This window comes from Solanum pennellii, chromosome 9 (genome assembly GCF_001406875.1).
Source record: "Solanum pennellii chromosome 9, SPENNV200".
Taxonomy (NCBI): domain Eukaryota; kingdom Viridiplantae; phylum Streptophyta; class Magnoliopsida; order Solanales; family Solanaceae; genus Solanum; species Solanum pennellii.
Genome location: NC_028645.1, coordinates 32981680 through 33004849, shown reverse-complemented (window position 1 = coordinate 33004849; position 23170 = coordinate 32981680). Strand labels below are relative to the sequence as shown.

At 35.7% G+C, this 23170-nt stretch overlaps 1 long non-coding RNA gene across 2 annotated transcripts in view; it reads left to right on the top strand.

The window, feature by feature from the left end:
• The window catches only part of LOC114078599, a 43006-nt gene that overhangs the window by 7458 nt on the left and 12378 nt on the right, over positions 1-23170 (top strand). For both annotated transcript variants that reach the window (XR_003580228.1, XR_003580227.1), the window contains exon 2: positions 16690-16754. This is a non-coding gene — a long non-coding RNA (uncharacterized LOC114078599). The remainder of the gene's footprint in view (positions 1-16689; positions 16755-23170) is intronic.

The window sequence follows — 23170 nt, the reverse complement described above, 5'->3', positions numbered from 1 at the left end:
ATTTGTTATGAGTGGATTGCTGCCCCAATTCGATGAACTTCAACTATAGCATCTTATTCCTCCATGTCTTTTTGTATTTTCAATTCTTACCTAGGAATATAAGAGAACGTAATTCTAAGTCCATATAAAAGAATATAACTTATTGTTATTTGATGTGTCTTTCTTGTAATTTTTGTGATTACTCACACTACGTGTGCTTTTTTTTTTTTTTGTATTATATACTTCTAATCTCTTGTCACATTTATTTTCTTGTTTGAGGTCTTAGAATATAAAGATCATAAATTTTACATGCGGGAGATTTCATTATGGACAATAGTGGAAAAAATCACTTAAATATATTATTCAATATATTAGTAAGAAATATATAAGATTTTATATGATTGGCATTCATATTTTGGATTAGTACTTCCTTTTATTTTTCTAGATCTTATGACATAAATTACAATTTATCAATTAATAGTAATATATTTTTAGTATTTGCTAAACTTTGTGGTTTGTATTCTGTATGAATGATGAATTATTATTAATGGTGGCTAACAATTGTATCTTTTAGCATTGCCTTAAAATGGTTGCCGCCAAAATTTAAGGATGCCTACTATTAGCCACAATTCATCTGAATTTACCAGCGATAACAATGATGCCAAAAGGGAAATCTGAGACATTTTATTGACGAGATATTGGAGTCATTAATTTCCATATAAAAAATAGTGTTAGAACTACTAACTCTTAGCGGCTATTTGTATGGATCTATTAGCTAACTGAATGGATGCTAAAAGACCATAGTTAGCCGTTAGGAATTAGCTCTAGTAGCTAATATAATTGCATCAAAAATTTCCACAAAAGCTAATGATTTTTAGCGGCAATTCATTCTACTCTTTAACAACATGTCACACAATGGCCGTGAAAGCCTTTGCCGACCCCGCCATTGCCGGCCAAAGACCATTGGCTGGTACATGCTATAGTGGCAAATTTTATTGCCGCTGATGCTGCATTTTTTTGCCGTTAAAGGGACCATTTGTAGTAGTGATGCTTGTTTTGCTTCTATTGATTGTAGAACTGTAAGGACTAAAAAAAAAAAGGCAATAGGTCAAAATAGATCATAAGATGAGTGTCATGAGCTTACGAGGTCTTAAAATGAATGAAAAATAGTGTTCATAGACAGTATGTAGTTTTGAGAGAGTTTGGAGGTGAAACGTCCAAGACGTTCGAAAGTAAGCCTTGAGTCGTGCTAGCGTGCCATATCATGTTTCATGAGGTTTTAAGTAGTGTTTCAAGCTTAATGTGATAAGGAAGGTTCCTAACATCTATAATAACATATTTGGGGTGTAAACGTTGGGGCACGACTCCCCAAAGACCACCCAAAGTGTCGTTGAGGAGGACCCAAAAGTGGACAGTGCACTGCCTTGAAAGTGTCACTTCACGACCCTCGAACAACGCCCCATTACTTGAGCTACGCCCAGTCGATTGGGGGCGTCACTCCACATATTGATGTTAGAGTTAAGCCCCCCTGAATTGGACTCTCTGACAAGAACGATGGACCTGAAGTATGACACCATCGTTCCATTAACGGTCCGTCGACTATAGGCGTTGATGGGTCTGCATTTTTTCCTGCAACACGCTATCTACTGAAGAGATGAATAGGAGATTCACCCCATGTCCAAATAAATGCATTGGCAGTTCTTTTAGGTAGTTTTAGGTATTTTATGAGTATTTAAACAATAAGAAAGAGAATAAGACCCTAGACTCCAAATCAAAACCTCTCTTTCACCGAAGAACTCTCAAGAACACCATAGAAGAACCGAAGTTGGAGGCTGCTCCTTGGACGAAATTCACCAAAAATTCAAGCAAGGATTAACGCTCTAATAAAAGGTATGTGAAGATTATTCATCCATGGATTATTCCATTCATGGAGTTGTGATTCAATCTAGCATTAAGGCTCTAATCTAGAGACTGTTGTGATTGCATTGTGGGTAAGGCTTGATTGTGATCCTAATCTAGTGGGTAGAATTAAAATATATTCATATGATGATTATGTGATTTTTTCATGAGGAATTCATGGTGAATTTTAGCAATTGATTTTCAAAGTGATCATGGTGATTTTAGGCCATTAGAGGCACGATGAAGGTTCTAAGCTGATCTTCTTAACGCAATTCCATTATGTACTAATTGATAATGATTGAATCACCTAGATATGAAATGAACTAGGCTTAATTGATCTAGGATGGCTTTGACTTGTAAATTTGGAATTGAACCTATGTGATCATGTATGCCTAGACTTACATTTTAATGATCCAATCGAATGAAGTAAGCATGTTATTGAACCTAGATCATAATGAATTAAAGGTAATAATCGATTATGGGTTGTTATGCAATTAACGCTAGGGTTTTTGTGGTATAGTCATTATTAAGAGATTGTGATAATATTTTCTTTCACACTTAGACATGAACATAATAGGAGAAGCAAGTTCTCTCACATAGATGAATTCTAGGTTGACCTAAGAACCTAAAATGAATCAAGACATGATGAACTAGATTAGCTTGAAGATGGATTGTGTGATCATTTCATGTATAATAGACAAGATTAGAAGAGTAAGGCATGATATATCGAGATGTGAATTTCATGATAGATTTTGATGTGAATCTATTGATAGCTTGAGATGTGAATTCGCATTATACGGTGAGATGGTAGGTATATCTTGGGATAGTAATTCTCAAGAAGGCTTGAGTTGAAATACTCAAGGTAGCTTGAGATGTTATATCTCATGGAAGCTTGGGTTGAATTATGTCACGACCGGGGAGAAACTCCCCATATGCGACAGACGTCATCGTCCTCTCAGAGAATTTAAACAAGCCCTTAGCATTCGTCATAATATATCATAGGTTAAGAATCATGGAAAATTAAAACTTTTACATAATATGTGAAGTATACTTACACTTCTCGCTTAATAACATGATAAACATCCATATGATAGTCTAAAAATTGTCTCAAACAAAAACCATCTAAGAATGCGGGTCTTGGACTTAGCCAATACAAAGTCAATGCACGATATAAACCTTACTACAATAGAATCCAAATGATAAAAGGAACAAAAGAGTATATCTTTAACTACTAAAATGTTCATAATCTAGAATAATGAAAAGATAACATCCTTGAACATGAGGACCTACCAACACTGGGAGAAAGAGTTCCAAGACTCTTCAATCGACATTCTTAATCGTCAATGGACGGACCCTAAATATGTAGTTATATAAAGTATAGAGGTTAGTATGCCACATCTACTAAGTATAGGTATATATACATAAATATTCAAGGACATGTATGAAAAAGGACCATTCTTTAGAATGCATGCTAAGTCATTTGAAAGCCTTTAATACACATAAAAGAAAGCTTATAAAAGATAAGAATCACAACAACATAAAACATGATCATAACCAAAGACATATCATCATATAATCATATTAACGTTTTCATGTTCAATAGTTCATATCAACATAACATACAAAATACTTACCAATATTCCCATTCAATAGTTCATATCAACATAAAATACAAAACAGTTACCAATAATCCATCCCAAGCCTACAAGTGCAATGATGATATAAATCCCCATAACCCCACATAATCACGTAAACAAGATAGGAGACCATAAGTAATACTTTGCTTCATACAACTTACATCATATGTAGTCATCATCACATAGACAATTTCATGTTCATTAACATAGCCGACGTCATATATCATAAGCATCATACATTTCATATTATCATGTTAAATGAGAACAATCTCCTTGGACTTCCCTTAGAGTCAACTTTTGCAATGTCTAGGTAGAGTCCCATACGCCTACCTATACTAAGTAAACTCCTCAAGTCACCCTAGTCAAAGTCCATTTACCTATTTTACTTGAGGGAACAAACGCCTTAATGGACATTAGACCATGTGAGCTAAGCATGGAATCCACTGTCATGAAACCCCACACCGTAAGAAGGTGGTCTACTTGCGAAGGTAGAACCAAAACATGAACATAGCATTCTAGGTGGATCCACTAGTTAGTACTCCTACGGAGGCAACATAGTTCAAGAACTAGGATATATATTAAAGACCCATAGTTCCACATTACATGGCAACCTCTATCTGGTGAGATTCATTGTGAACCTACCTTCAAACTAGGGAAGGGACGCCTCTCATATCTATTTAATAGGTACTAAGCTTAAGTTCCTTTTTGAATAACCTTATGTCAACATTGATCATAAAACTTATCATAGGTAATAGCATATTAACTCCTCCTATAAACATTATCATAAGATCTTTAGGTTTAGATGAGAATTTCCTTTCATCACAACCTTCATTTTTGAGATTAACATATCATAATCATAATGTGTAAGGCATATAAGATAAATATGATTCACTTGCATTATGAATCCTTGCCATGATCAGACATTCAAAATATTCATAGGCCATATCATGGAAACATTATACATACTTCAATTTCATAACAACATCAATTATAGGCCAACATCAACATAATAGAGTAATAATGACTTGAGATTACTTACCTAATTGCTTCAAAGAATCTTCATCAAGAACTTACACTCAATTCATAATAATCATCCAATAATAGAGTGAAATACTCAACAACATAACTAATCCCAACTACTCTAGTCCTACGCAAGATCAATTCATGGTTAGGGTTAAGGGAAATAGCTCATTTAATAGTTTATTCAAGCTATAGTTCCAATCCCAACAATTTCATGAAACTTACTGATAGATAGAACATAATCAAATCCATGATTTAGAGAAGGAACATTCTTCATAAGTAAAATTAACATTACCTATCAATTACCCAACAAATACATACTTAATTAACCATAGAAAATCATAGTTTTTCATCATTAGTCATAAATCTCAAGTTTTGAAGAAAACCCTTTTGTAGAGTAAAAACCCTAGGAATTGAATTGTTGGAAATCATCTTGGAAAGGACCTTTTGGGGAAAGGAATCTCAATATTGAAGAATCCATATCTTATTGACGATTATTCAATGAATTTTGACAAAAAATCTTGGAGTCTTCGTCTTCTTCCTCAAGCTTTTTCTTGTTTTTTAGTGGAATTTCAATAGAGAGAGTTTTTGAGAGAGATGAGAGGAATTTATTAATTCTTATTTAAATTGAGTGAAAGTGGTTTATAACTGACTTAAAACCATAATGAACTCGTCCTCTGAAATACCCAAAAGACCCTTCACTTAAATGGGTCTTTTTTTGAAGTTAAATAGACTTAAAAACAACGCGGACGAATCTGGGAAGTGGCTGCGCATTGTGGAGGCAATTTCACAATTATTTTTTTAAAATACGGTGGATTAATGGGACCTCATCCTTCTTCTTCACAAACAAGACCGGAGGACCCCATGGAGAAATACTAGATTGGATGAAACCCTTGTCTAGTAAATTCTTCAGTTGGAGCTTAAACTCTTTCAATTCGACCGGAGAGATTCCATATGGAGGAATTGAAATGGGATTCGTATCTTGTAATAAGTCAATGCCAAAGTCAGTTTACCATTCCGGAGGAAATTCAGGAAGGTCACTAGGAAAGACCTCTAGAAATTCCCTCACTACGAGGATCGACTCAACAGATCGAGCTTCATATTCTAGTTCTTTAACCCTCACCACACAGTATAGAAAACCCTTAAATATTATCTTACAACCCTTCAAGCAAGAAATGATTTGACCCCTTGGCATAGAATTTGCCCCCTTCCACTTTCTAATGGGTTCATTGGAAATTGAAACTTCACTACTCTCGTTTTACAGTGTATGGAAGAAAAAAAAAGCATCAAGACAATCCATACCCAATATGATATCAAAATTAAACATGTCAAGTTCTACCAAATAAACAATAATAACTCAATTGGGCAGTATTACAGGACATTTCTTGTAGACTCTCTCTGCCACTACCGAGTCACCCATTGGGGTACAAACCAAAAAGGGTTCAATCAAAACATCGGGAAGTATATTAAACTTCCTAGCAAACAAAGGTGTAAGAAGATAAAGGGCAGATCCTGGATCAAGGAAAGTATAAACATTAATAGAAAAGACTTGTAACATACCGGTCACTACCTCGAGAGAGCTCTCTTGTTCACCCCTAGCCTTGAGTGCATAAAAAGGGTTCCTTTTTTGGGTTTTCGGAGTTCGGACCGGTTGATTGAACTTGGATATTACCATTTACTTGACACTTCACATTAGGAAAATATTTCACCATATGGCCACCTTTGCGACAACCATAGCAACTATTAGTTCCATCAAAGCATTCACCCCCATGTTTCTTACCACACTTTCCACAAGTTGGTCTTTTCCTTGATGGATCAATATTTCTCCCTTTTTGAGGTTTAAGATTAGATACCCTATCATTGTGAGTCTTGGATAAATTGTAGGGGACTTGTTTCGAAAACATCTTCTTGAACTTAGGCTTGTCTTGCATGTCAAGCCTACACTTAGAAGAACCATTTTCAAAAGATCTTACCTTCTTAGCTTCTCGATTCCTCTTCCTTAGACAATTCTTATCTACATGTTGTGAATGAACTATCAACCTATAAAGATCAATGTTATCATGAATCATGGCTGCACGACATTCTTCTTCATGCTCTTTGGGCACACCCCTTACATAACAACTCATTTCATCCCTATCATTCGAAACCAAAGAGGAAGCATATTTGGACAACTTAATGAACTTTAAGGAGTATTCCTTAACACTCATACCTTCTTGAAGAATGTTAATGAAGTTCTCTACCTTACATTCCCTTTGCTCCCTTGGGTGGAATATGTCAAGAAAGGCATTTTTGAAGATCTCCCAAGTTATGGGACCACCTCCTAAATACCAACTATCTTTCCATTGATTGTACCATGTTTGAGAAACGTCCTTGAGTTGATAGGAAGCAAGATCATTCTTTTCAATAGTACTCACCCCCAAAGAAAATAAAATCTTATAGACCTCATCAAGGAAGTCTTGGGGGTCTTCATCAAACATTGATCCAAAGAACATTGGAGGATTCATCTTGGTAAAATCTCTCAAATAGGTATCCATAGTATTAGCCTGTTGGTTCTTCGAGGTACAACTTCCCTGTTAGCTTGAACCGTAATGGCTTAAGCTTGAGTGGTGATGGCTTAGGCCATTTGGAGAAGGGCTTCCCTCACCTCACCATCCGTCATTGACGGAGGATTGACTGGAACTTTATTCACAACAACTTGCTCTTGAGGAGGAACTATATTGCCTTGGGGAGTAGCTCCCGCATTTTCAATCTCTTCTCCCACTCTTCTCGTGGTTGTCCTTCTTGAGTTCATCTTCTATAACCACATGTAAGGGATTAGATGCTAAAAGACACAGTGTCAAAACTCTAGAGGAACGACATAGGATTTTCAATAAAAGAGAATTTTCCTAATCATCATATAGCGTCTCATTCATAATTGCGGTGCGCTTCAAAACCATGAATAAGACACTATATTTATGTTGTTTAAGTGAGACACTGACCCTATGTCATTTAACCTTATGCTGTGATACCAAGTTTGTCATGACTTGAGAGCAACCCCCAGATGCATTTGGCATCATCATCCTCTCGTATGATTCAAACAAGCCCTTAGCATTCGTAATAACATATCATAGGTTAAAAATCGCAGAAAATCAAAACTCTTACATACTATGTGAAGCATACTCATACTTCTCGCTTAATAACATGATAAACATACATATTATAGTCTAAAAACGGTCTCACATAAAAACCATCTAAGAATACGAGTCTTGACTAAGCCAAATTAAAGTCAATACACCATATAGGCCTTAAAACTATAGATTCCAAATGATAAAAGGAAATATAGAGTATCTCTTAAACCAATAAAATCTTCATAAGCTAGAATGATGAAAAGTAGCATCCCCGAACATGAGGACCTACAAACACTTGCAGAACAAGTTCCAAGCTTCTTCAATCTACCATCTTAATTTTCAACGGTCAGACCCGACATTTGTCGTTATATAAAGTATAGGGGTTAGTAATCTACATCTAGTAAGTATACATAAACATTTAAGGACATGAATGACAAAGGATTATCTTTTTATAAAGTATGCTAAGTCATTTGAAAGCCTTTAATGCACATACAAGAGCGCATATACAAGATAAGGATCACAACAACATAAAGCATGGTTATAATCAAATACATATCATCATAAAGTCTTATTATAATTTTCTTGATCAATATTTTATATCAACAAAAAATACAAAACACTCACCAAAAATCCTAGTGCAAGCCTACAAGTGCAATGATCATGTGAACCCGCATAACTCCACTTAATCAAGTAAACAAGATAAAAGAGCATACGTAATGCTTTGTTTCATAAAATGTACATCATTAGTAGTCATCGTCACATAGTCCATTTCATGTTCATAAACATAGCTGACATCTTATAAGAGCAACATCATACATCATGAGCATTATACATTTCTTATTATCATCTTACATGAGAACAATCTCCTAGGACATCCCTTAGAGTCAACTTTTGCAATGTATAGGTAGAGTCCCATACCCCTACCTATACTAAGTAGACTCCTCAAGTCACCCGAAAAAAGGAATACTTGCCAAGGTAGAACCAAGAGATGGACATAGCATTCTAGGTGGATCAACTAGCTAGTATAACTATGAAGGTAACATGTTCATGAACTAGGAGATATATTAGAGACCCATAGTTCCATATTACATGGCAGCCTCTATAACATGAGAGTCATTTTGAACCTACCTTCCAACTAGGGAAGGGACACCTCTCATATCTAGTTCATCGGTGCTAAGCTAATGTCCCTTTCGGAAATACCTTTAAGTCATTATTTATCATAAAATTTATCATAGGACATAGGAGACTAACTCCTCATATAAACATGATCATAAGATCTGTAGGTTTAGATGAGAATATCCTTTCATCATAACCTTCATTTGTGAGATGAAGAGATCATAATCATAGTGTGTAGGCATACAAGATAAACATCATCAACTTGCATTATCATATCCTTACAATGATCTCACATTCAACAAATTCATAGGCCATCGTATATTCATAGAAAAATCATATATACTTCAATTTCATAACAACTTCTATTATAGGCCAACATCAAGACAATAGAGTAGTTTAGAAGACCTACCCAATTGCTTCCAAGGATCTTCATCAAGAACTTACACTCAATTCATTACAATCATCCAATAATATAGTGAAACACTCAACGACATAACCAAACTCAACCACTCTAGTCATACGCAAGACTAATTCATAGTTAGGGTTAAGGGAAAGGGCTCAATTAAGAGTTTATTCAAGCTATAATTCCAATCCCAACAATTTCGTGATGTTTAGTGATAGATAGAACATAATCAAATCCATGATTTAGAGAAGGGACATGCTTCATACGAAAACCCAACATTACCTATCAATTACCCTACAAATATATACTTAATTAACCATAAAAAATCATAGTTTTTCATCATTAGTCATAAATCTCAAGGTTGGAAGAAAACCCTTATGTATAGTAAAAACCCTAGGAATTGAATTGTTGGAAATCATCTTTGAAAGGACCTATTGGGGAAAGGAATCCCAAGAGTGAATAACCCATACCTTATTTGACCATTATTTCATGAATTTTGATTAGAAATCTTGGAGTCTTAGTATTATTCCTCAAGTTTTTTCTTGTATTTAAATGGACTTTCAATAAAGAGAGTTTTTGAGAGAAATGAGAGGGATTTGTTAATTTTGATTTAGAGTGTGTGGAAGTCTTTTGAAACTGACTTAAAACCATTATAAAGTCATCCCCTAAAATACCCAAAATACCCTTCACTTAAATAGGTATTTTTGTGAAGTTAAATAATCTTAAAAATGACGCATTCCAATGTGAAAAGTGGTTGCGCGTCGCGGGGGCGGTTGCACATTTATTTTTGAAAATCCGAGAGGAGGAATTACACTTCATGTAGGCCTCCCACCGGAAGTCAACTTTTTGCCTACCTTTTTTTAGCTTAACGACGCGTGGCTAGTTCGACATCTTGGCTGTCGCAAACTGCTTTGGTAGCTTGCTCGTCAAGGTTTGGGTCCTCCCAAGGATAGTTCGGGCTGTACTTGGTTCCTTGGGGAGTCGTTACCGGAATTTTGAACCCTTTATCCTATTTTTTTTTACCTATTTAAAGTCTTTTTACAAGTTTTGGACTTCATTTGACACTCCCAGACCTTCAACAAACATGGAGACGTCTACTAGTTCAAATTAGTTAGTTTACGAACATCAAGGCCTTTCTTTGTCGTTTTGGCTCTAACCTTTCTAATTGAGCTTAATACATTAATATAGGTCTGGAAACATAATTTTAACATTATTTAATAGGCTAAACTCTAGTCTATGTCATGGAACTTCCAAAGTGTTAAAAATTACTCATGGTAGCATGATGTGATAAACTTCATGGTAGCTTGGGATGGAGGAAATAAGCTCTCCCATGTTTAAATTTGTCATGTGCTGTGGGGATGGTGGATCATGGTAGCTTGGGGATGGTGGTTCCCATGTTAGCTTGGGATGGAGGAGGAAATCTCTTCCATGATTAGGTGGGTCTTGTGTTGTAAGGATACTTGATAATGTTAGCTTGACTTGGTTAGGAGAAAACCATTTCATGGTAGACTTAGGGGAAATGCCTACACTCTCCTAATGTTAGCTTGACTTGCATGCAAGGTGCATTTCATGGTAGCTTGATTTTCATGCAAGGTGAATTTCATTTAATAACTTGAGATTAGTTTCTCATGGTAGCTTAGGGTTTATGATTCATGCTCCCCTATGGATTAGGTTTCATCTACATGATTGGTTGAATAGTGGTTAGGATGGTTGTATCCTTCCTTATCTTGGTTAGTATGATGAGATACTTTCCATGGCAGTAGATCTATTGTGATGGTTAGTTGAGCTTAACACACAAGGTTGCAAGATAAGTTAGCTTGGATTAGGTTAGTCTAGAGAAGTACTTAGTGTGGATGGTAGTATGGTATTTCATTCATACATTGCACAAATATGACTTGAAGCTACCTATGACATGTCCACTACACGATGCCTTCTTAGCTTTGATAGTGCTATAGTTTCTATCCATGACATTATTGACTTAACATTATTGTGTTTTGTCAATATAAACCAGGTCTATTAGACACTCCTAACTATAATGAGAGGGAATATGGTCATTCCAAGATATGCTTAGTGTGTGAGGTAGAACGAGAGGCTTCACATGAATTGCACAAGGTTACTTTGAGGTGGACTAGGGGAATAATTCTCATATTATATGATTAAATTAAGGTCTTAATTATGATAGTGGATTATGATCAATAATGACCAAATAGATATACTTAACTTTGGTTGTATTATGGATGCAACCTTAGTCCTGCACAAGTATACTTGGAGGTAGCTTGTGAAGTAGTTCACTTGAACAAGAAAGACAATGAGTTAAGTATAAACTCTTATAGAATTTATGATGTTCTATTATGCTTTATGATGCTTTATTATGTTTATGATATTCATTTTATTATTATGCCTTTATCTCTTATGATTTTGCCCATTATTGAGTGACCCTTTGGGATATCTTATGTTTTTGTATGATATTTTCTATACTTTGTACATTTTATACTAATGCATATTTTGCCTACATTAAAATTCAATGTAGTGTATTTAGGATATTGAGTTTCTTTGAAGTGTAGAATTTCCAAGGCTTTCAAGATGTGAAGATTGGTGAGTCCTCATACCATCCGAGGAAACCACAAATATAATGTCTTTTATGTTCTTTTCTATGTTTAGACTTTTATGGACTGTGATCTAAAACTATTGTATTCATTATGTCGTAGATGATTTTTGAGACATATGTTAGAAGTTTTATGTAAAGATTCTGCATTATGTTTTTGGAGAAAACCTTTTAGTTCTTTGCTAATTTTCATATTTTTATGTAATTAATAATTTCTAACGGCTTGTACAAGACCATTGAGAGGTCACGTACACTATCTTCCTTCTTGAAGGATGCCCTATCTTGTAGGGTGTACTCTAGGGTCGTGACAAACTAGGTATCAGAGCATAAGGTTATGAAAAGGTGTTAGGGGTTCTTAAAACCACGTCTAGTAGAGTTTTATTGATCGGTGTGAATGGTGACACATTTATAGAGGCTATGAGATGCTTAGGAAAGTTTCACGGCTTCATTCTTCTAGTCGTGCCTTCGAGTATGGCTTGAGTAAGCCATTCTTCTAATAATTGTCTATGATTTTATCCAGCTTTTGGCTAAAACTAGGGTTAATGTTAGAAGAGAAGTAGATGACATTGACGATTAAGAGGTTCCTTCCCAAGGAAATCAAGTCCCTGCCCATGTTCCTAATTATCCTCAAGGGGAAAATGTTACTTTAGAGGAATTTAGGAGTTTTATGAACTTATTGCTTCAAGTTTTGATGGCCCAAGATAATAAGAAGGTGGTGGCTAACCCCATAGGAGGAATGTGTCCTTATAGAATTAGATATTTCATTAGGATGAACCCTTCGAATTTTAGTGGCTCCAAGGTGGAGGAAGATACAATGGATTCATAGATGAGGTTTATAAAACTCTTTCTATTATGGGATTGACTTCTAGGGAGAAAGTGGAACTAGCCTCTTATTAATTGAAATATTTAAATCAAGTTTGGTCTTAGAAATGGAAAGATTCTAGGCCGGTAGGGGCGGGTCGCATAGAGTGGGAAACTTTTAAGTCGACTTTCCTTGATAGGTTCTTTTCTAGGGAATTGAGGGAGGCAAAGTTGGGGTAATTCATAAACCTCAAACAGGGAAAGTTGAGCATTAAGAAGTAAGCTTTAAAGTTCACTCAATTGTCTAGGTATGCACGAAACATGGTAGCAGACCCTAGAGACTTGATGAATAGGTTCATGACGGGGGTGTCCGAACTAGTGGAAGAAGAGTGGCGTATGGAAATGCTTGTAGATGATATGGATATCTCCCGACTAATAGTGGTTTTACTCAACAAACAGAGGAGTCCAAGCTTAAGAATGAGATAAATAGAAGTAGGATGGAAAATGAAGGGTCTGATGGACATGGTCATTTTAAGAATCGACAAAAGTCTTCCGGACATGGCTACTGTAGTAAACCTACATATGAGAAGATCAATGAGTGAGAGTGGCCATATGATGAAAGATTCCACTAAGGCAAAAGCTAATGTGAGAGAAGGCAAGCAAGTTTCTATAATCAAGTGGAAGAATGTCCTTCAAAGAGTAATACGTTCTATGCTCTCCAATCTAATGGTGATCAAGAATGATATCGTTATGTCCCTCTATGGAATCTCTTTATTGATTTGTGAAAATTTCAAGAATTTCAATTATTATTATTAGTTTTGCTATTTTTTCTGCTCTTAATAATGATGCATTGATAATAGAGAGACATGTGTGGCTTGTTCCCAAGTGGGAGATAAGGAGACTTTTTTCAGAAGGTCTCAATACGACTATGTGTAGTTATAATTAGCTTGGAATTCAATTGTTTCCCTGATATGGGTATGTGCATTTTTGTATAAAGCACATATGATGGGCTGCTAGTCTAGAGTAGGTCCTTTAAAGAAGCGTTTAAGAAAATTTTATTCAAACGAATGTTTCCCAAGTGGGGGATATTGCAAGGACTCAAGAAATGCATTGAGTAGAAATAAAGCCTCATATATGTGTCATGAGCTTATGAGGTCTTAAAATAACTAAAAGTAGTGATTATAGACAGTATGTAGAGTTTGACCGATTTCGTACATGAAATGTCAAAGATGTTCGAAAGTTATCCTTGAGATGTGCTTGCATGCTTTAGTATGTTTCAGGAGGTTTCAAGTAGTGTTTGGAGCTAAAATTGATACGGAATGTTTCTAAAATCTAGAAGAACATACTTTGGTTGGAAACGTACAGTCACGAATCCCCAAGAACCACCCAAAGGGTCCTTAAGGATCACCCAAAAGTGGACAGTGCACTACATTGGTAGTGTGACTTCATGACCCTCGAACGATGCCCCATCACTTGAGCTACACCCCATAGATTGGGGGCATCACTCCACACTTAGACATTGGAGTTGATCCCCCCAAATGGGACTCTCTGACAATAACGACAGACCTGCAGTACGACACCATCATTCAATCGACAATCCGTCGACTGCAGGCGTCGATGAGTCTGCAATTTTTCCTACAACATTCTATCTAATGAATGGGTGAATGGGAAATTCAGCCCCACGTTCAAATAAATGCATGGGCGGTTATGTTAGGTTGCTTTATGTAATTTTTGAGTATTTAAGCAATAAAAAACAAATTAGACCGTAGACTCCAAATCAAAACATTTCTCTCATCAAACAACTCTCAAGAACACATCGAAGAAGAAAAGAAGTTGAAGGATGCACTTAGGACAAAATTCTCAAAGGATTCAATATCGGATTAAGGATCTAATCAAAGGTATGTAAAAATTATTCATCCATGTATTCTTCCATTGATGGAGTCCCCTAGTTATTCCCCAATTGTGAATCCAAAGAACCTCAATGTAGAGAGTTTGTGATTGAATTGTGGGTAAGGCTTGATTGTGATCCCAATCTAGTGGCTAGAATTCAATTATGTTCATATGATGATTATGTGATGTTTTTATGAGGTTTTCATGTTTAATTTTAGTAATTGATGTTGAAGGTGATCATGGTGATTTCAAGTGATAAGATGCAAAATGAAGGTTCTAAGTTGATCTTCTTAATTTAATTGTATTATGTACTTATTGATCATGATTGAATCACCTAGATATGAATTGAACTAGGCTTAATTGATCTAGGATGGTCGTCACTTGTAAAGTTTGAATTGAACCTATGTGATCCTGTAGGCCTAGACTTACCTTTTAATGAACCAATTGAATGAATTAAGCATGTAATTGAACCTACATCATAATGAATAAAAGTTAATAATCGATTATGGGCTGTTATGCCATTGATTCTAGGGATTTGGAGGTAAAGTCATTATGAAGAGATTGTGATCATGTTTCCTTTCACACTTAGACACGAACATAATAGGAGAAGCAAGTTCTCTCACATAGATGAATTCTAGGTTGACCTAAGAACCTAAAATGAATTAATACGTGATGAACTATATTACATTGAAGATGGATTGTATGATCACTTCAAGTATAATAGACTTGATGAGATGAGACTAAGGCATGATAGCTTGAGATAAGAACTCGTTATAGATTGAGATGTGAATCTCAAGATAGCTTGAGATGTGAATTCTCATGATATCTTGAGATATGAATTCTCATGATAGCTTGAGATGTGAATTCTCATGATAACTTGAGATGGTAGGTCTCAAAGGTAGCTTGGTATAGTAAATCTCAAAGAGGGTTGAGTTGAAATACTAATGGTAGTTTGAGATATTAAATCTAATGGATGCTTGGGTTGAATTAATCATGGTAGCTTGAGGTGATGAACTTAATGGTAGCATGGGATGGAGTAAGTAAGCTCTCCTATGTTTAGCTTGGTCATGTGTTGCAAGGATACTTGATAATGGTAGCTTGGGGATGGTGGTAAAAATGTTAGTTGGGGATGGAAGAGGCATGATCTCCCATAATTAGCTTGGTCTTGTGTTTTGAGGTTAATTGATCATGTGATCTTGACTTTGTTAAGCAAAAAGTATTTCATGGAAGCTTTAGGGGAAATGTCTATATCTCCTATTATTAGCTTGGCGTACATGCAAGGTGCGTTTCATGTAATAGCTTGAGAATAGTTTTTCATGGTATCTTAGGGTTGAAGATTAATGCTCCCCTATGGTTTAGCTTGTATCTACATGATTGGTTGCATGGCGATTAGGATGGTTGTGTCATTCCTTAGGTAGCTTGTTTAGTATGATGAGATATTTTCAATGGTAGTAGGTATACTGTGATAGTAAGTTGAGATTAATAGACTAGGTTGCAAGATAATTTAGCTTGAATTACGTTAGTCTAGAGAAGTATTTATTGTGGATGGTAGGATGGGATGCCATTCATACATTTCACAAGTATGACTTGAAGCTACCTATGACATGACCACTACATGATGTATGCTTAGCTTGGATAGTGCTATAGTTGCCTTCCATGACATGATTGACTTAAGATGATAGTTCCATGTCAATATAAAGTAGTTCTACTAGAACTCCTAAACTAAAATGAAAGAGAATTGGATGATTTCAAGATATGCTTAGTGTTTGAGGTAGAATGGGATGCTTAACATGCATTGCACAAGGGTGCTTTCAGATGGCCTAAGGGCATAGTGCTCATATGATATGATAAACTTAAGGTCATAATTATCATAGTGGATTGTGATCAAGAATGACAAAAGAGATTTACTTAGCTTTCGTAGTAGTATGAAATGCTACCTTAGCCTTGCACAAGTATATTGGAGGTTGCTTACAAAGTAATTCACTTGAATAAGAAAGACAATGAGTTCAATATGAACTCTTATATGATTTATGATGTTCTAATATGATTTACGATTCTTTATGATTCTTTATTATGTTTATGATATTCATGTTATGCTTATGCTTTTATTTGTTATGATTATGTCCATTATTGACTAACCCTTTGTGATATCTTATGTTTTTGTATGATAATTTCCATACTTTATACATTTCTTACTAACACATATTTTTCCTACATTCTAATACAATGTAGGGTCTTGATGAGATTGAGTTGTTTTTAAGGGTAGAGTTTCCAAGGCTTTCAAGAAGTGAAGATTGGTAAGTCCTCATAGCATCCGAAAACAGCACCATTACGATGTCTTTTATGTTCTTTTCATTGTTTAAACTTTTATGGGCTGCGACCCAAGACTATTGTATTCATGATTTCATAGATTGTTTTTGAGACATATGCTAGAAGTTTTATGAAAAGATTCAGCATTATGTTATTGAAGAAGAATTTTTAATTCTTTGCTATATGTTTATGCAATGAGTGATGCCTAAGGGCTTGTACAATACCTCCAAGAGGTCAAGTACTCCATGTTGCGACTTGAAGGATTCCCTATTTTCTAGGGTGTACTTTGGGGTCGTGACAAGAACAAGGGTAGTTAAGTTTTAAATTCCTAATGAAATCATATTATAACGGAAGGGAGGTAACTCAATCCCTGGAGGTCGAATCATTTTGTTTGTAAAAGCTTGTAAGATGATCTCTAAGGGGTTTCTCAACCATATTGTAAGGGTGACATATTTGAATCCGAGATTCCTTCATTAGAGTCGGTACCCATAGTGAATGATTTTCCAAAAGTCTTTCAGGATGACTTGCCCAGAATTCCTTCTGAATGGGAAATAGACTTTGTTAAAGACATGTTATCAGATATAAATCCTTTTTCAATCCCTCCTTACCGGATGCCTCTAGATGAGTTGAAGGAGCTAAAACTTCAACATAAAGACTTTCTAGACAAGGGCTTCATAAAACCTAGTATTTCGCCATGGGGACCTCAGGTGGTACTAGTTAAAAAGAATGACGGGTCCCTTAAGATGTGCATTGATTATAATAAACTAAATAACCATAAATAACAAGTACCCTCTCTCAAGGATCGATGATTCATTTGATCAACTACAACAGGAAAGCTACTTTTCTAAAATTTATTTGAGGTCGGGGTATCACCAAGGTTTTGTAGTGTATTGTGACGCTTCTCAAGTAGGGTTGGGTTGTTTCCTTATGCAACCTGGTAAGGTGATATCATATGCCTCTAGACAACACAAGGTGCAAGAGAAGAACTATCAAACTCATGATCTTGAATTAGCGGTCGTAGTGTCTGCTTTGAAAATATAGAGGCATTACTTGTATGGTGTCCATAAGGATGTATTCACTGTCTACAAGGGCCTTGAATATGTGTTCACTCAAAAGGTGTTGAATCTCCCACAGAGAAGATGGTTTGATATTTTTAAGAATTACGACATGAGTAAACTATACAACCCCGAAAAGGCCAATGTCATTGCGGATGCTCTAAGTCGTGTGTTAATGGGTAGTGTAGACCTTATTCCCAATGATAAGAAAGATCTAGTGAAAGAGGTTCATAGATTGGCTCGGTTGAATGTTCGGTTGGAAGATTTTCCAAAAGGAGGTTCTATGTTCATCATAACTCTGAATCATATTTAGTGTTGGATGTGAAGTCTAAGCATCACCTTGATCCACAATTGATGGAGTTGAAGTAATAGGTTCTTATGTAAGTTCAATGAGGCTTTCTTCTAGGGGAATAACGTTCTTAGGTACCAAGTAGATTGTGTCTACCAGGTATTTATCTTGCTCTTCGAGAAATATACTGGTGGGATGGTTTGATGAGGGACATATCGGAGTTTATGGCTAAGTGTCCTAATTGTCAACAAGTTAAAGACAAACACAAACGACCTGGTAGTTTAACTCAAGTGATGGATGTTCCTACTTGAAAAAGGGAAGATATCAATATGGACTTTGTATTGGGGTTGCCTAAGACTCGTAGGCAAAATAACACAATAATGTCGATTGTAGATAGATTGACGAAATCTGCCCATTTTACCCCCGTTAAGTCTACTTATTTTGCGGAAAAATATTCTAGATTGTACCTTAATGAGATTTGAGTTTGCATGGGATCACATTGTCCATCATCTCGGATAGAGGTGTCCAATTCACTTCTCATTTTTGGAGGTATTTTCAAAAGGGTTTAGGTATTCAAGTTAAACTTAGCACCGCTTTTTATCCACAAACGGATGGTCAAACGGAGCATAACATCTAGACTTTAAAGATATGTTAAGAGATTGTGTTATTGACTTCAAGGGTAATTGGGACGATCCCCTACCGTTGATAGAGTTCTTCGATAATAATATCTTCCATTCGAGTATTTCCATTAAACCATTTAAAGATCTCTATGGTAGGAGATGTAGGTCTTCAGTTGCGTGGCTTGAGGTAGGAGAGTCATCACTCTTTGGTCCCGAGATAATATATGAGTCCTTATAGAAGGTTTGGATGATAAGAGATAGGTTAAAAACAACCTATAGCTGGCAAAATTCATATGCCGACAATAGAAGAATATATCTACTTGAAGATTTCACCCATGAAAGGGGTGATGAGATTCGGTAAAAAGGGGAAGCTCAGTCCCCTTCATGTGGGTCCTTATGAGATAGTGACACGGGCCAGGAAGGTTTCATATGAGTTGAATCTACCAAGTGAACTAGCCCCGGTTCATCCCATATTTCATGTCTTCATTCTTAAGAAGTGTATAGGCGACCCCATGTCCATTTTCCTGATTCATGGATTAGGAATGCATGAGAAACTTTCCTATGAAGAGGTTTCGGTTGAAGTTCTGTATCACCAAGTCAAGAAGTTGAGTAAACCATAAAAGTCTTATGGAGAAACCTCCTAGTTGACGGAAAAACACGGGAGGCCGAGGCCGATATGAAGTCCCATCATCCTCATCTTTTTCCAAAAAATTCAATCCAATGTTGAGGTTATTAACAATTATATCAAAGCAAAATAATGAATAATATTGAATTTTGCTTGATTTACTAATATGTGCATATTTATGGTAAATATTTATGCTGAAATGAGTTTTCATGAAAAATTCTCTTTTGCTTAACTTCTCTTATTTGTGTTATATGTGTAGTTGCGTTTATGAAATTGTAGTGAGCATGATTAATGTATTTTGAAACAAGGTTTGCATAGCTGAGTCTTGAAGTTCATGGTGAGCTCATGTTGATATAGACAAGGTAGTTCCTCATGTTGTCATGTTGAGCTCTTCTATATGGTGAATTGTGAGTTGGGTTGCTATGTGTAATGCCATGATTTATGTGTTTAATGGAGTGGAGAATTACTCCTTTGGTCTGTGATTCATTGTGATTTTATATTGTAGATATTGTTGTTGTTTGGGCTGCTAGTATTGAGTCTCATTCTCTCCCTATAAAAGAATTTAGGTGTTATTCAGTGACGAATGTTCCCAAGGAGGGGATAATGTATCACCCAAAAAGTACATGACTTAACCTAGATCCTCACATGATGAACTAAAATCTAAAAGTCTGTTTCTAAGTCTAAATTAATGAATTGTAACTAATTAGGAAGTCTTAGAGTCAAAAAGTTAACAAACGACCATAACGTCCGGAGAATTGCAAAAGATGAGCTAATGTGCCTTGGTATGTTTAAAGCGGTTTTAAGAGTCCAAATTTGGTAAAATATTGTAAAATGGTGGTAAACACAAAGTAGAGTGTGTTTAGGGTTGAAATATTTGGGTAGGACTCCCCAAGGACTAACCTATGGGTTCTTGAGGAGCACCCTTGCATTTGATCAAAAAGCTATCAAATTGCCAGCGGCTAACGAAGGACCAAACGACGAGCCATCGATGGGTCAACGATCCATTGATGATGTTCGTAGGTTCACACTTATATATTTTGCATAATGATCTCAATTCAAGTCTCTGACAAAGACGTGGACTGCCAGTACGGGGCGGTAGTCTAGTCGATGCCACAAAGACGGGCAGTCGTCGTTTAGCCCTCGACATCACTTTTAAGTTTAAGAGTTAACTAGTTAAGCTACATAATTATATAACAAATAAATTAAGGGTTGAGGGGTTGTTATTTAAGTTAGTTAGGGACAATAAAAGAGTTAGACTTCATCTAAACCAACTTAACACCCCATTATTCCCAAACCCAATTCTCTCCAACTTCTTTCTACTTTCTCTCTCTATTCCAAGACCCCATTTAAGACCAAGCTTCAAGGTTCACTAGGGATTCAAGACACAATGTATTCTCCATAATTTATGGAAGCTATGCACTCTTGGGATCTCTTTCCCCAAGAGGCTCTTCAAAATTGGTTTCTAAGGATGTCTAAAAGATGGGTTTTCTTCGGATTTCGGGAACGATCTTTGAAATTGATTTGATGTTTAATTGATTTAGTTTATATTGATATACAATGATTGAATATTGTTTAATTGATGCAGTTCTTAGTCTTTGACCTAATTTTATGGATTGAGGTTTATTTGATTAGCGATGATTAAATTGACTTAATGATTGTATATATTACTATTTGGTAAGACTTTATGATTATGTGTGCTTTACATTGATGATGATGGTTTATATTTGATAATGATGTTCAATTGAAGTGTTATATCTGAATAGATTAATAAGATGCTGATATGATGAATGTAATGGCATGTTACAGACATATTTAATTGTTAGATCTTGATAGGGGTATGATCATACAAGGATGTATATGTTTCTCTTTTGTGCCAAATTATGATATGATTATGATGTGTTGATCTCACTAATGAAGGGTTGCAATGAAAGGAAATTCTCATGCAACACCTAATGATCTAATGATATGATTATACAAGGGGTTACCCACTATGACCTATATTAAGATATGATTTTTAAGAAAGGCTTAAAGACATTTCAAAAAGGTACTTTAGCTTAGCACCGAACAAACTAGATATGAGAGGTGTCCCTTCCTAATGTGGGAAGGTAGGTTCACAATGATTCTCATGAGATGAGGACTCCTATTCAAATGGTCATGAAGAGTGTTTAATACATATCTCCTAGTTCCTTAACTATGTTTCCCCCATAGGAATACTCGCTAGTGGATCGACCTAGAATGTTATGTTCATGTTTTTGTTCTACCTTGGCAACTAGAGCACTTTCTTTCGTTGTAGGATTTCACGACACTGGATTCCATGTTTAGCTCACATGGTCTATTGTCGCTTAAGGCAATTGTTCCCGAAAGAAAGAAGAATGAATTAAAGTAATAAAGTGATCACTAACTAGAGTGACTTAAGGGGATCTACTTTGTATAGGTAGGGGTATGAGACTTTAACTGCACATTGCACAAGTTGACCTACAAGGGAGTCCTAAGAGGATGTTATTATGTACTTATGTTATGAATGAAATGCAAATGTTGACTTTACATGATGTTGACCTTACACGATGTCTACTTTATGTGATTAACATGATACTGGTCTAAGTTGATGTATATGATGATTAATATTTTCAAAACACGGAAGTACCCCCTAGAAGATGGGGCAACCTTTTGGTCGTAAAAATTGGGTACTTGACCCTTCAGAGGTGTTGTACTAGCCTGCTAGCTATCATTCATCGCATAAGACATTAAAGGTGGTGCAGAATTAAAACTTTTCACGACATTAATATAAATAAAATATTTTTCATAAATACTAAAGAGTAGTTTCGTCGTCAGAAGAAAACTTAAAGCAACAACATAAATATCTTAGGGACACACCCCTTTACGTGGAAACAAAATAAATAATATGTCTTATATAAGTCTTGAAGTAGAACTAGAGAACTAATGACTATGTCCTCGAATATAGGATGACATACTCAGTCTTGAGAAAGACAATTGCGAGGCTTGCCTTCTAATCTTCAACTTGCCTTCAGCCTATAGTTATAGAGTATAGAAAAGTATGGGATTAATACAAACATTATACTAAGTATGGCATATGAAAAAACATGCAAAAAGGGACGTTTAAGTAGAAATAAGCTTTCATGCCAATTAAGTAAAACTTTCACGAATATTGAAGTGAAATAGAACATATATCATCATTTAGCACATCGGAAAGCATTTGCAATATTTTAACACAAAAAGTCACTTTAACAGTAAATTCAAGAGAAAGTACAGTGAACTCACTAAATTTCACAGTGAACACATTTTCCAAGAAGTTTCCCTAACCAATGTTATCCTAAAACACACAAAGTTAGACATGAAGGAACCGCCCATACAATTCCTTCAATAAGCACCTATGTGATCCTCAAGGCTACCCATTATAGGCTTACTTCGTATGGCTAACAAGTCCACACTCCAACAACTAAACATTGGAGAAACATACTTGCATTTAGAACTTCATATAGGCACCCCTATTCAACTGGACTTGAAAGTTACACAAAGTGCAATGTGAGAATAGCATCCCATAATACTACTCCAACAATGTACTCCTTGAGGATTCCATGAGATTAGGTAGACCACATCCATCATTCATAAACATCATCAAACAAGACATAATCTTAACATGCTTTCTTAACATTAGACATTAAGTCACCTAACTTCATTTTCAATATAAAATTAAACATTCATACAATTCATATAAAGATACACCAAGACACCCCTTTCAAGAGTCTACTTGTGCAATGGAAAAATAGTGTCCCATACCACAACCTACCCTGAG